Source organism: Camelus ferus, chromosome 7 (genome assembly GCF_009834535.1).
Source record: "Camelus ferus isolate YT-003-E chromosome 7, BCGSAC_Cfer_1.0, whole genome shotgun sequence".
Taxonomy (NCBI): domain Eukaryota; kingdom Metazoa; phylum Chordata; class Mammalia; order Artiodactyla; family Camelidae; genus Camelus; species Camelus ferus.
The window spans coordinates 81,288,219-81,300,931 of record NC_045702.1 but is presented as its reverse complement, the minus strand read 5'-3'; the positions used below and the strand labels follow the sequence as shown (position 1 = coordinate 81,300,931).

At 43.1% G+C, this 12,713-nt stretch overlaps 1 long non-coding RNA gene across 1 annotated transcript; it reads right to left on the bottom strand.

Moving 5' to 3' along the window:
• Nucleotides 1–475: 475 nt before the first annotated feature.
• On the bottom strand, nt 476–12,083 carry LOC116665061. Its single transcript, XR_004321648.1, has 4 exons — nt 11,889–12,083; nt 10,730–10,915; nt 2,114–2,241; nt 476–1,468 (listed from the first exon to the last, which is right to left on the bottom strand). It is a non-coding gene; the product is annotated as an uncharacterized LOC116665061 (long non-coding RNA).
• Between the last annotated feature and the right edge of the window lie 630 nt (nt 12,084–12,713).

Genomic DNA, 12,713 nt, shown 5'->3' with positions numbered 1-12,713 from the left:
AAACCTTAGGAGGGCTGTTAGTCACGGAGCATCTCCCAAGGATTTGGCCTCTTCCTCCTTTTGCCAACTGTGTGTCCCGCACTTTGCCTCGTGAGGCCCAAGAGCTGAATCCTATCAGGTCAATCTGAGCAGAGTGGAAGTTTCACGGGGGAGTCATACAACAGCAGAAACAGGCCAGAGCCACTTTGAAGAAGGTTTCAAGGCCAAGCTAAGATGTTTCAATGTCATCTTTCTGAAGGTAATTTTTTTAATGTTAGAATTATATTTAAATCTGTACTTTAGGAAAAAATTGCTGTGATTCTAAATGTAAATGTAAGCTTTTCAGAGGTTAAGGAGTAAAAAAAAAACCTGTTAGGAGCCTGGAGCTCTAATCCTGATTTTATATAATAAAAATTTGAATTACCCCCTTTATCTCTATCATTTGACAATGGATTATAAAATACAAAAAAATACATAATAGTTTAATGGCAGAAGAGAAATAACCAGAATCAGAGGGTAGGAATAGTAAAGTCACATGGCTAACAAAAGATACAGTAATTAGGCATAAACGCAATTTCTAGCAGGTAATTATAATTCATGCATAAAATCATCTTGGAGCGTCCTGGAAGCAAAAGCAAAAAGGAAACATAATCACTTACATAATTTATATTGCACATATAATAATAATAGCTAATATTTGTGTCCCAACTTTGTGCCAGAGTTTTTATATGTATTCTTTACATTTTACCATTTCTACATATATTTGAAGATCTCACCTTCTTGAGAGAGAACTCTATTAACTAAATCAGCTGATGAAAAGATTCCCTGCAATGAGGAAGTGAAAATGTATGCTGAAAAGCATCTCCCTTTTTTTTTTCTTTAGAGAATAATCAACCTAAATTAAACTTTAAATTCTTGATCTAAGGCAGCCAGCCTGTTTCAACAACGTTGCCAAATATTCTTAACCGAAAGGAAGCATTGCGAGATATGACAAACAGGAAAGCTAAACAAAAGTCAACAGTGTTGCAAATCATACATTTATGGGAGGAAACGCTCCAGCCCTGCAGCCAAGCCTGGAACTTAAACCCACAAGGCGGACTCCGTTAACATCAACAGGGCGGTGCCCTGGGCGATGCTCGGATGGAGGCTCCCACGGAACGTGGGCCGGCTGTGTAAGCGGCCGCAGCCCGGGAGCATGGAAACCTTCAGGAAGCCAGTGAGAACACGAGCTTTTTGGCTGTGCTGTTATAGTCAAACAAAACTGAGAGAAGGCTGGACGTGTGCTCGACATGCAACTCAAGTTACACATTGTTCTGTTCCAAATCTGACCCCTAGACATCAGCTATGAAGGTAACCATATCCTCAACATCTTTGGAACGCATCGTTGGGGGTTTTTCGTAGCTTTGTCTTACAGCGCATCTCCATGTATATGGTAATGACCCTGGTTCCAGCAGTAAAGCCTAGGCAATTGGGAGGATCATTCTCATGCCTAAGGGGTCAAACAAATAACAAAAATGAAGTGTATACTGCAGTTTAGGGATGTGGGCCCCACAACATGGGAGCTTTCTATTTGGAAAAAAAGAAATTGGAAATCCAGACTCTGACATCTCCCAATTTATAATCATTAGTAACTAATTCAATATATGTAATATCTTCAAGAGTCAGGCCAATGCAATTCTCTAGGAACCGAAACCTTCCACTTAAAACTCTTCCTAGGGAGGTGAACCTCCAGGAACTAAATTCTCTTAATAGAGCTTTTTTTTTTTTTTAATTGAAGTCTAGTCAGTTTACAATGTTGTGTCAATTTCTGGTGTACAGCATAGTGATTCAGTCATACATGTACATACATACATTCCTTTTCATCTTCTTTTTCATTATAGGTTGCTACAAGATCTAAATATAGTTCCTTATGTTATACAAAAGAAATTTGTTTTTTAATCTGTTTTATGTATCGTAGTTAGTATTTGCAAATCTCAGAGCTTTCAATAGAAGTTGGAGAGCAAACCAGTGAGAGTAAGACTGTCTGGTAAAGATTTCAGGCTTTTGTTCCTGATTGAAGACAGATAAACGATCACTTGTGCTGATCACGGATATGACATCTTTTTGTGAAAATTGAAATGGCACCAGGACTTACCTGAACCAAGATCAGCCATCTTCAGCTGAAGCTGAGCTGAAACTAGGTCTGCAAGTCAGGCCAGGGTTTTCTCTCCGCTAACACTGGGTTTTCCCAGTGGATGCGTACACGGAGATAGCGGCAGGATTCTGTAAGGGAAGAAGAACCATCCTAAGGGTTGGACGATAAGGGATTTTCGTAGCAAGTGGACCTTAAAGAACTGTGGGAGGAGTTGGGGAAAGGAGAGACGGGGCCGCTGGGGCATCACTAGAAGCACTGGCATGGGGAGACAACACAGACTGCACAGGGAAATCTAAGAAGTGAAGGCTATTCCTTCACAAAGCAACTCCACTCTGAAAGGTCTCAGGGCACCATGAGGGCCAGGTAACTCCCACCTCTGAGAGTCAGCAGGCGAGCATCAAACAGGGCCGGGCCGCTCTTGGTTGGTCTGAAGGCTGGAGGAAGATCTGTCCAGGGCGTGGAGGAGAGCGAGGTCAAGGGAGAGCCCCTGGGCCCCTTGGCATATCTCTTTACCGCATCTAACCTTGAAAATTCCTTCGGACCATGATGGCCCTGCTTCACCCCTGCCTCGCAAATTTCACCTGAGCTTCTCTTTCGGCCACGCTAACCCAGATCAATGAAGAGATGGGGATTGGGGGAAGCATGTGCCCAGTTCAACAAACTTGATGATGGAGCAAACCAGCCCAGGGAGGGTGGAGACGTTCATTTCCACCAAATAGGCCAGGATCATTTTAGCTGGAACCTTTCCAAATCCATCTGATTCTATGTTATAGGGAAAATCTGTTGGGGGGGGGGAAGAAATCACCAGGTAGTTCAAGAGCCTTGGATTTGAATCTTGATGCCTTGCTTCTTTGTGGTCTTAGGAAAGATACTCTATTTGATTCACAGTTTCTCCATCAATAAAGTGGGGTTCATTACACCAATATTAAAGCTTTTTCTTAAGGATTAGGACAGTACAAAGTGTGCTCCACCGGGACAAAGGCGACATTACATTTATTTGTCACCGCATCCTCTAGGATCAAACACCGTGTCTGACCCCAAGTAAGCCAACAATATGTTTAAATCACTGTTACTATTGCTTCTAATAATAAGAGGGTCTCTTGAACATACATGAAAGTTTAAGAGGATGAATGGATTGCACAGCCAGTGAAGTTTCTCCTGATCTTTTTGGAAGGTGAGGAAAGTGAATTCCCTCAAAGGTTTGTGGTGTTCTAGGACACGTTTAGGATGAATTAATTTTTATTCTCCTAGTTCAAAAGACCGGGGAAGTGGGCAGTAGGATAGATTCCACATGTGAGTATTCTTTTCCTTCTTTGTCCAGAAAGCATACAGTCATGTAAATCTCCCTCAAGATCCATCACCATCTTCATCAGCACTTAGCTGATGAAAAGCTCATTTCGGAGCAGAGTCCCGCTTACATCCAGTAAGTGGAAGACGTGCACACTGACCACACACACTGCGTCTTTCTCCTTGAACGCATACACACACTGGCCTTTGGTAAGAGGCAGGGCAGGAATAGGGAAAAACAGAGATGCATTCCAAAAAGACGTTAGCTAAACAAAACTCAAGTCCACCAGGCAAAGCCATCAGGAAATTGGTTAACATATTTCCTGCACCCCCACCCCACCCCATTCAACAACAGATAGTGGGCACTTGTCTCAATATCTCCTTTCATCCCTGAAAGCTTTAAAATTGATTCATGGTTTCATCGCTACAACAAAGTAACCTTGGACAGATTAAAATCAAGGCTTTTTTTTTTTTTTTTTTTTTTTAATTTGGGTATCAACAGCAAGAATCCCACCCAGGTCTTGCTAAAAACGACTTTGGCTGACGTTATGAAATCCTTCCTCAAGCCCTTCTTCAGCCAAATGAGAAGTCGTCTGGAAAGGATTCATCCTTTTAGTGTACACAGAAGATCTTCTTCTTGGATCTATAAACTAAGTCTTTAAATTCCACTGTAATTACTCCAAAGACATAAATAGAGTGGATGCTATTTCTGGCATCCCAGCTGGCCCTTTAGACAAGGTACACAGCATTTTCAAATAAAGCTTCCACGAAGCGTGTAGGTATTCTAGCAACAGACAGATGCCTGGAAATTCTAAAACGTAGCATCTGAAAGAATGGCTTCCAAAAATGCTAGTGTGTAAGACAGGTCCCTTTCATTTTAATTCTTGTACCAGTTGTTAGCACGGAGTTTCTTAGGAAGGACTGAAACCTATTCTGTTTTCAACCACTAACTTGGCTCCCTTTGGAAGTTCTGTATACTGAAACAATTCATTAAAATACTCATACATAAAAGTTTTATTAAGGGGATATGTTCTTGCTCTCAGACTCTCTCTGTAGTTATTAGCCAGCGCAATTTAAAAGCTTCGTGGCAAAAGCCAGGGCCTCACAAAACCGTCTTCGCGTTCATGTTGGTGCATGCCAACGTCACATCCATTTCCAACGTTAACCCCATCTGTATCTGGAATCCTTCTTGGACTTGGACGGGAACATTTTACTCTTGCCCTTTGAGAACACGCTGGGCTTGCTTTAACGGGGCAGACTTTTCAGCTCCCAGGTCATCCCCTCCATTTTCCTCAGCGCTGTTTCTGATCACGTTTCTTTGCTCTTGGTAACTCACTAAAATCTGAATTCAGATTACTGACTCTACGTCTAACAAAAAAAAAAAAAAAAACAGGATTAATTTCCAAAATCTATGGTTGTTTTTCAATTCTTGATTTAATAACAAAAAAAAAAAAGACCCGAGAATCAGCCCTTGGTTCCTATTTGATTCTTTGCCTGTGTCTTGGTTTCTTTACCTATAAAACAACAGGTGGGGGCCCCTGTTGTCTCAGCCTCTCCTTGGAGGGCAGAGGGTCTGGGAGGAAATGCTGTTAGTCATTAATGTTCTGGGCCCAAGATAGCTTTGCACCTCCTGGCCCGCCCGTGCTAGGGTGGGGCCAAGTGACTGGTTTTGACTAATGAGTCATGAGCCCAAATGACATGTGTCCCTTAAGAGTTTATAGCCAGTAGAGACCTCCTGGAGCTTTCCTGCCTTCTGCCAGGGTGGCAAGCAGTGTTCCTGATGGTAGCTGCTCCACCAGTCCAAAAATGACAAAGATGAGGAACATACTGTATGAGCAAGATTTAAGCCCTTGGCTGCGAGCTGTGGAGCGTCTGGAGTTGATACTGTAGTAAGGCTGAGTCTCTCCTGAGAGATATAATTCATTATCCACTCAGATCTTCCCAAGTGAAGCCAAACTTTTTTTTTTTTCCTCAAAAGAAGGACGTGTCACAAGAGCTAGATGAGTTCAATCCTCTGTGGGACCCCACGCTGGCATACTTCGGTCCGGGGGGGAGGAAACTTGGGGCGAGGTTCACCGGCTACTACCTTCACTTAGCAAGAACGATGCTCTTCGCCCTTTGTGTACACAAGCTGAAAACGCATTCTGAGCAATGACTACAGACGTCCACCGCCTTTCCACATCCTCACCATAAGCCCTTTGTGAGCGAGGACCTTTGCGTGTGACACTTGAGTGAAAGGCAAACCTGTGGCTTCAGAGCGTTGTGATGTGAGCTTGTCCACAGAGGCGTTCAGCTCACCCTCACTTAGCGTCCCCCCTTGCCATACTGATTAAACACAGAGGCTCCAAAATTACCCAGACCTGGTTCAAATCAGAGCTCTCAGTGACTATAGGATCTTCCATAACTTACTTAACCTTTATGCATCTCAAAACCTCTCGAGGAAAGACCATATTTTAGTGTCTGGCACACAGAGTGGGTTGTTATATTCCGTCACTGGCTGTTACTTGCTTATAAGGAGGTCTCTGTTTAAGAGGAAAACCAAACACAGCACATGCAGAAGAGGAGGCACACTGTGGCAGACAGATCCTAAGGCGGTCCCCACTGTCCCCACCTCCTGGTGTTCACTTTTGCTTAATGCTCTCCTCTTGAGTGGAGGCGGGACCTGCAACTGGCTTCTAGCCAATAAAATGCAGCACAGATAACGGGATATCACTGCCATATTAGGTTATATTCTGTAAGAATCTGTCTGAACAGACTGGAGTTAGAGATGTTCCTGTGGGCTTGATGAAGGGAGAGGCTGGGCTGGAGAAATTCAGGTCACAAAGCAGTGCAAGAGGCCAGTAGGAGCTACAGAGGTGACGGGGAGCGGAGGGCAGCCTTAAGCCAACAACCCACAGAGAGCCAGGGCCCTCAGTCCTACATCCACAAGGAAATCAGAGACCCAGTGTGAATTCCTCCCCAGCTGAGCCTCCAGAAGAGAATGCAGTGTAGTCCACATCTTGGTTGCAGTCTTGTCAGGCCTAAGCAACGCACCCAGCTGAGTTGCAGCCACAACTGACCCACATAAGTTCTGAGATAATAAATGCACGCTGTTTTCAACTCTCATGTTTATAGTAATTCGTTATTGCCTGTGTAACAAATGCACATGCCAAACTGGAAGATTTGGCTATTTTATCATGTAAAGAAGGCCATTTGAATCCTTATTTAAATGAGCAGATATTAAATTCTCTTCCTTCCTGAATCAAGTAAAATATTTGAGATTTCAGAATTTTCATCTATGATCATATGATCATACAAGGAGATGACCCTTTAAATTTAGTTTGGATATTATTTACCAAGTTTTTGTTTACCAGTGCATTGATACTTGATCAAGTAAAATTTATTTTCTTTAAAATACTCTGCACTGAAATTTTATACTGAATTTTTTTTTTGTTATGGAAAGAACTTGAGAAGATTTTCTGCTATAAAGGGAAACAAACAGTCATTTATTCACTGGCCCAGTCCTGTTCATCTTAACGATCCAGCTTACTGTCATTTACTTTTGAATGCACTTTCCATGTTTCTCCCAGACTAAATTGATTCTTTCCTTTGGCTTCACAGAACAGCTTAATCGTAAAACATTTTACCCTGTGTTACAGTTGCCTGTTCCTATTGGCTGTCTCTATAACTTGTCCAGGAGCTGGCAAACTACAGCCCATGGGCCAAATCCTCCCTGCTGCCTGTTTGTATAAATAAAGTTTTATTGGAACATGCCAGGCCTGTTTGCTTGTACATTATGCTACGGTTGTTTCCACGCAGAGATGAGTGACTGCAACAGACAGCTTATGGCTCGCAACTCTAAACTGTCTACTATCTGGTCCATTACAAAAGACATTTGCTGACCTCTGCATTAGACCATGAACTTCATGAGGTGATAGACTGATAGGCCGTGTCTCGTCCATCTCTGTAGCCTGAAAACCTAGCCCATCCCAGACCCTAAATTTGTAACTGAGTACTTACAAAGATGCATCAAACACTGAAAGGCAGGCCCAAGTTAGCATTTATCTTCCCGCTAAACTAGAGCCTCCCTAGCGAGGCCCATAGATTTTTGTTAAGATTGTCATGGAGAAACAGTCTGGCCTCATGTTTTGTATTCCCCTGAAAGCTAAAAACAGAATGAACAGAGCTGGCGATTAGAGGACATTCCTACCCTTCATTAGAAGGCGGCGTTTAGACCAAATTGCCATTTATTAAACAATTTTCACATTAGTTACCCAGCCCATGTGCCTTTCAGGGGGCGGTAACTCTGTTTTCAGATTCACTTAGGACCAATTTCCAAAATGCTGCTAGTGTATTTGTTGTCCAAGAAACCTTTTAATTTTCATTTGTAAACCTTTTTTGATGTTGCTCCCTTGTCAAAAACAGGAAGCCATTATTTTCCAGCAGTAAACAAGCTCAAAATCAAGTTGGCCACTCAACTCCCCAAATCAAGACTGTGTTTTGTGTATACGAAAAAAATCAACTTTCTAATCTTTGTCAACTGTATCAAAATTCTCAAGGGAAAGCCAAGAGGCTAAAAATTTTGTGGGAATCCAGGAATGTGAAGACCCCCCCCCCCCAACTCCCTCCAGATCTGGTTCTTCTCCAAACCCAGGGAAACCTTTCAAATCTCTTGTGATTCACTCCTTCACTATTTCTGTCCCATGAGATTAGTCTGAATGCTTTTTCCTTTACCCACCCACAATCTCTGTAACTCCCATATGGGATGTATACGGTAACACTAACCACCAAGAACAAAGCAGAACAAGATGTTTGCCATGGGTATCAAGTCTCAAAAGAGACAATTAAGTTGATGCAAGTCATCATTGCTTCCTGAATCACCGCAGAGGGCTGTATTTTAGAATGCCAAGGAAATTACTATAAAGCGTTACCTAAAGGTTTTGTAAATAAATGTATTAAACTCATAGGGGAAGCTTAAAGTGGGTAGGAAAGTGTTTCCTGGTTTCATCATGATGTTTAGAAAACTTTTCTAACTCACCTGATGACTGCCTCAAGGATAAAGAGACTCCAATCTGCCACTGGGGTCAGTAAGTGAGGACTCTGATGCTTTTCCTGGTCCCTGCCTCTGTGCCCTGGGCTCTGTCTCCCACTCTCAGCACCACCATCACCTTTCAACCACCTCTCCATCCTCAGCTCGGGATGATTTTCCCCAACATTGCAGCAAACTTAGAAGAAAAAAAAAAGAATCTCTACGCGATGAGCTTTGTCTATATTTACCTACATACCTACATGCGTCCTTTTACTATAAAATAAATTTTCCTATTTAATTTTGGGGGAGATGTTACAATCTCCTTTATTTCATAAAATACTGTCACAGATTTCAATTTTTAAAATGTCCTTACTTGACAAAAGATAAAGATATCATTCTTGCATCAATCCCCCCAATTTTTCAAACCGATCCATGAAACCACAGAGGATCTGAGGACTTAGAACACTGAGGAGTCACTGGAGGGGAGGAGAGGACCGGAATGTTAAAGAGTGTTTATGGCTCATAGCGGTCAATGACTTATTCAAGTTCACTCAGCTGGTTAGTGGCAGTGAATTACAGCCTGGGTCACGCGCCTGGGCCAGTGAGCTCTTAATGTTCCGGGCTGCTCTCTACAGAGATACTGCGGTGGCCCCTTTAAGAGTGCAGTCAAACCTTGTCTGTTGTTAAATGTTTGGATTAGCCCTGTCCCTTGCTAATTATCTCTTTATTTCATACCCTTAACCAATTTGCATATGCAGGCATCTCTGCAATTATTTGACAATTGTTTCGATATTAATTGTATCTTGATCTATAATAGGGTTGGCTCATGGACAACTTCTGGGAGCCATCATCACGTTAAGTACCAGTGAAGGGGCAGGATGCTCCGAGAAGCCCCCACATCAGTCTGACAGGGGACGGGGTGGAGGCGGGGAGTGGAGGGGGACGAGGGTGGCGGTGTTACAATAAACTAGAAGGTGAAGAATGAGCATCATTATCCATGAGCAAAGGGAGGGAGGACAGAGAGAACAGGACCTCTTAAGTGGTCTCAACATGCTTTGGCATAACAGAATATTAGGCAAAGAGTTAAAGAGAGAGAAAAAAAAATAAAGGTGACTTTTCAGGAAGATCTGGGGAAGCCTCACGACATTCAGTATTTTCCAGAGGGCATTCAAAGCACCAGAATCCTAAGAAACTTCCTGGAAAAAGAGGGAGGAGGTGCTGGAGAATAAGTAAGTTTGAAACACAGTTTGTATTTACCATAAACACCCTAGATAGCCACAAGGAAAGCAGCTCAGGCTTTCTGGGACACTTTCCGAGTTGATGGCAGTTCTAAAGTTAATACTCATTTTCGGTTCTTGAGAATATACAAAGATAGATTTCTGAGGGCTAAATAATTGTCAGAACGAGTTATTTGTGAATACCACTTGTATTTTTCACCACTGCATACCTGGGTGTATATGTTTGTCTCATAAATGACCAAAGCACTGAAGTACCGTGGAGCTGAGAAAGTACCTGGACCGGCCTTACTGGCAAAATTGAATTAGAATCTCTGGGGTTGTGTTACAAGCTTTGGAATTTTTCAGATAGGCTTCCCAGATGTTTCCTGGTTCTGGATCCATAGATTTGAAGCCAGTGATCTATTCGACAGTAGCCAGAGGTGGGCACATGCTCAGAAGTGGCCAGCGCCCTTGGCGGTCATGATGCGTTCACCCCACTGGGCTTGACCGCTTCTCCCTGGAAACCAGAACCTCAGCGCACTGGTGTCCCTCCCACCACGAGATGCCTTGAGCAGCTCAGAGGGAGCATTTCCTCTTGTCCACTGCTGAGCCTGCCTCTTCCTGCCATCCCTAGTGGGTTTCGTTCTGGGTGTCACCATCTGGCACCTGGTGGGGTGGGAAGCCCCTCAGAAAAGACCAGCAGGACCCCCAGGCAGGGCCATTACTCTCCTGCCAGCACCACTGGGTTCCCTGGCCCAGCGGCTTTATCTCACTTTTTGTCTCTGAAGAGGCTTACTCTAGGAAAGTGGAACTTACCCCTAAATTCGATTGGTTCCCTGAGCTAACTCCTGATTGGTCCATTTGTAGTGCTTCATTTGCATGGAGCTCACTCCTGATTGGTTATTTCTCTCACTCCTGATTGGTCCATTTCTGGTTTATTTTACTACTTTTCCTCTTTATGCCTCAGCCACGTCCATTCCTTCACTCACAGCCCCTGCTCAGACACCCTCTCTGATGTATCTATCTTAGGTGTGTGCTCTTTGTCACAAATGAATTATTAATGTGGACACCTGGTCTCAGGTGTGACTCTAAACCCGTTTGTACCTTGTCACTGAGGACTGTGTTTCCAAGCTGGTTCTGCAGGGCTAGGGTGCGTTCTTTCCTGCTGTCTCCCCTTGTACATCACGATTCCTGCATCCAGGCTGTGATGGAGGACCTTCCACCTCACACTCAGACCTGGGGACCTCTTGTGAACTTTTTCTGGAGTCACATGAGTTCTCAGGCCTGGGTCTGTCAGCCCCGAACCAGATGGAAAAGGAAGAACAACTAATTAGATAAGAAATAGACGTTTTCATTCTGATGCACCATAATAATGTAACTTCTTCATATCGGAATGATAATTGAAAGTTACCAGAGAGAGGGGATCTGTTTGTGATTTCATCAAGGGCCCAGGATGGGAGATGACTATAAGTGTCTTTGTCTGAAGGCAGAGGTGGGAGAGAAATACAGCTGCTTCCTGATGGCATTCTACCAAGTTCAGCCTATTCAGTAACCTAATTATAGATCTGGTGATCTATATGTACGCACCGTGGCCAATGTCACTTCTTTTATTTATTGCTCTGACATTACAGTGTATCTTAAAATATCTGGTGGGAGGTACCACAGACATTATTCATCCACATAAAATTTTAAATGAGTTTGTCAGACCCTCTCTTTCTTTATCCCCAAGATCCTGCCAGAATTGTGCCTGGAATGTCACTGAATTTATGGATTAATTTGGTGGTTTTCAATTGAATCTTTCCAGTGTTAAGGTCTCCTAGTCATGAATATTTATCTGAATTTTCTTCTAGATCTGCTAATAGACTTATGGAAATTCCACCATAAAGGACTTGAGTAAATCTTGGTAGGTTAATTCCTACATGTTCTATAGATGTTGGTCTCATACATTTTCGTTGTATATTCTAGTCAGCTGTGCTTATATCTCTACATCTTCTTCCTCTAGACTGGGTGAGGTCATGCATCTGTGTTCAAATTCTACTCTTCACAAAACTGTAACATGGCGGTGATCACATGGCGCAGGGAACGATTATTACTGAGATACCTACTTACCTAACTGGATTGTGAGCACTCTGAGGCAGAAATAGCCTCTTACCCACTTTTGTATCCTCGGCAGCACACACAGATACTTGCTTTTCAGTGTGTTTTGAGCGTACACAAAAATACATGCAATCATTATATTATAAGTGATATGACTAAAAATTACCTGGAAATGTGGCAAAGAAGACAACTGCTGTGCCTGAAGGCTCCTAGCAGCTGCCGGATTTATCTGCTAGGTGGGCAGCCCGGGAGAGACATTATAATCCAGCTCATCTTGTTTTCTTCTCCCTTTTCTTCTGTTTGCAGGGTTCTGTCAGGACAGTTCCCTCTGTGGCCTGCGTCTCTGTCCTATGAGAATTGGTGAAAATGAATCAGGCATTCTCTTTCTCTCTTTCTCATGCTCCACCCCAACACCACTGATAGATGACTCGGTGCTACAGATGCAGAGAAAGGGACTCAAGCTCCTTTGCGATGGATAAATAAAAGGCATCTTGTTGTAATAGAAATGGCCCAAGGTCTCTTCTGCTTCCAAGGATCCTTATCTTTTCTTAGGATCTAAGTATCTGCATCTTTTGCTTCTGTGATTTCCCCCCACCCCAGTGTTGTCTCTTAGTTGTCCAAATCCAAGTAGAACTATTTCCCCACCATCAAATCTCAATAGAGAAATCAGGGTGATAGGAAGCCATTGGTTAAAGAACCCATTTTGCAGATTTGAACTCATGCTGCTGATTGCAGTCATTTGCTCATCTGTTTCTCATCACATCTTAGCTGTGTGCATCCTAACTTCAACTCTGATGATGGTTCAGGATTCTGCACGTAATTAACTGGAAATTTATGGAGTGAGGTGTCAGGAAGCAAATGAGCTCAGGGAGGTAAGAAAGGGCACAATGGTAGTTGAGGAGGCCAAGTCTCTGATTTAATAAGCCCTGGCTTCAAGTGTCAGGTCTCCTAGGACTGCTCCCAGCTGTCATAATTCTTAGGTCACCAGCAC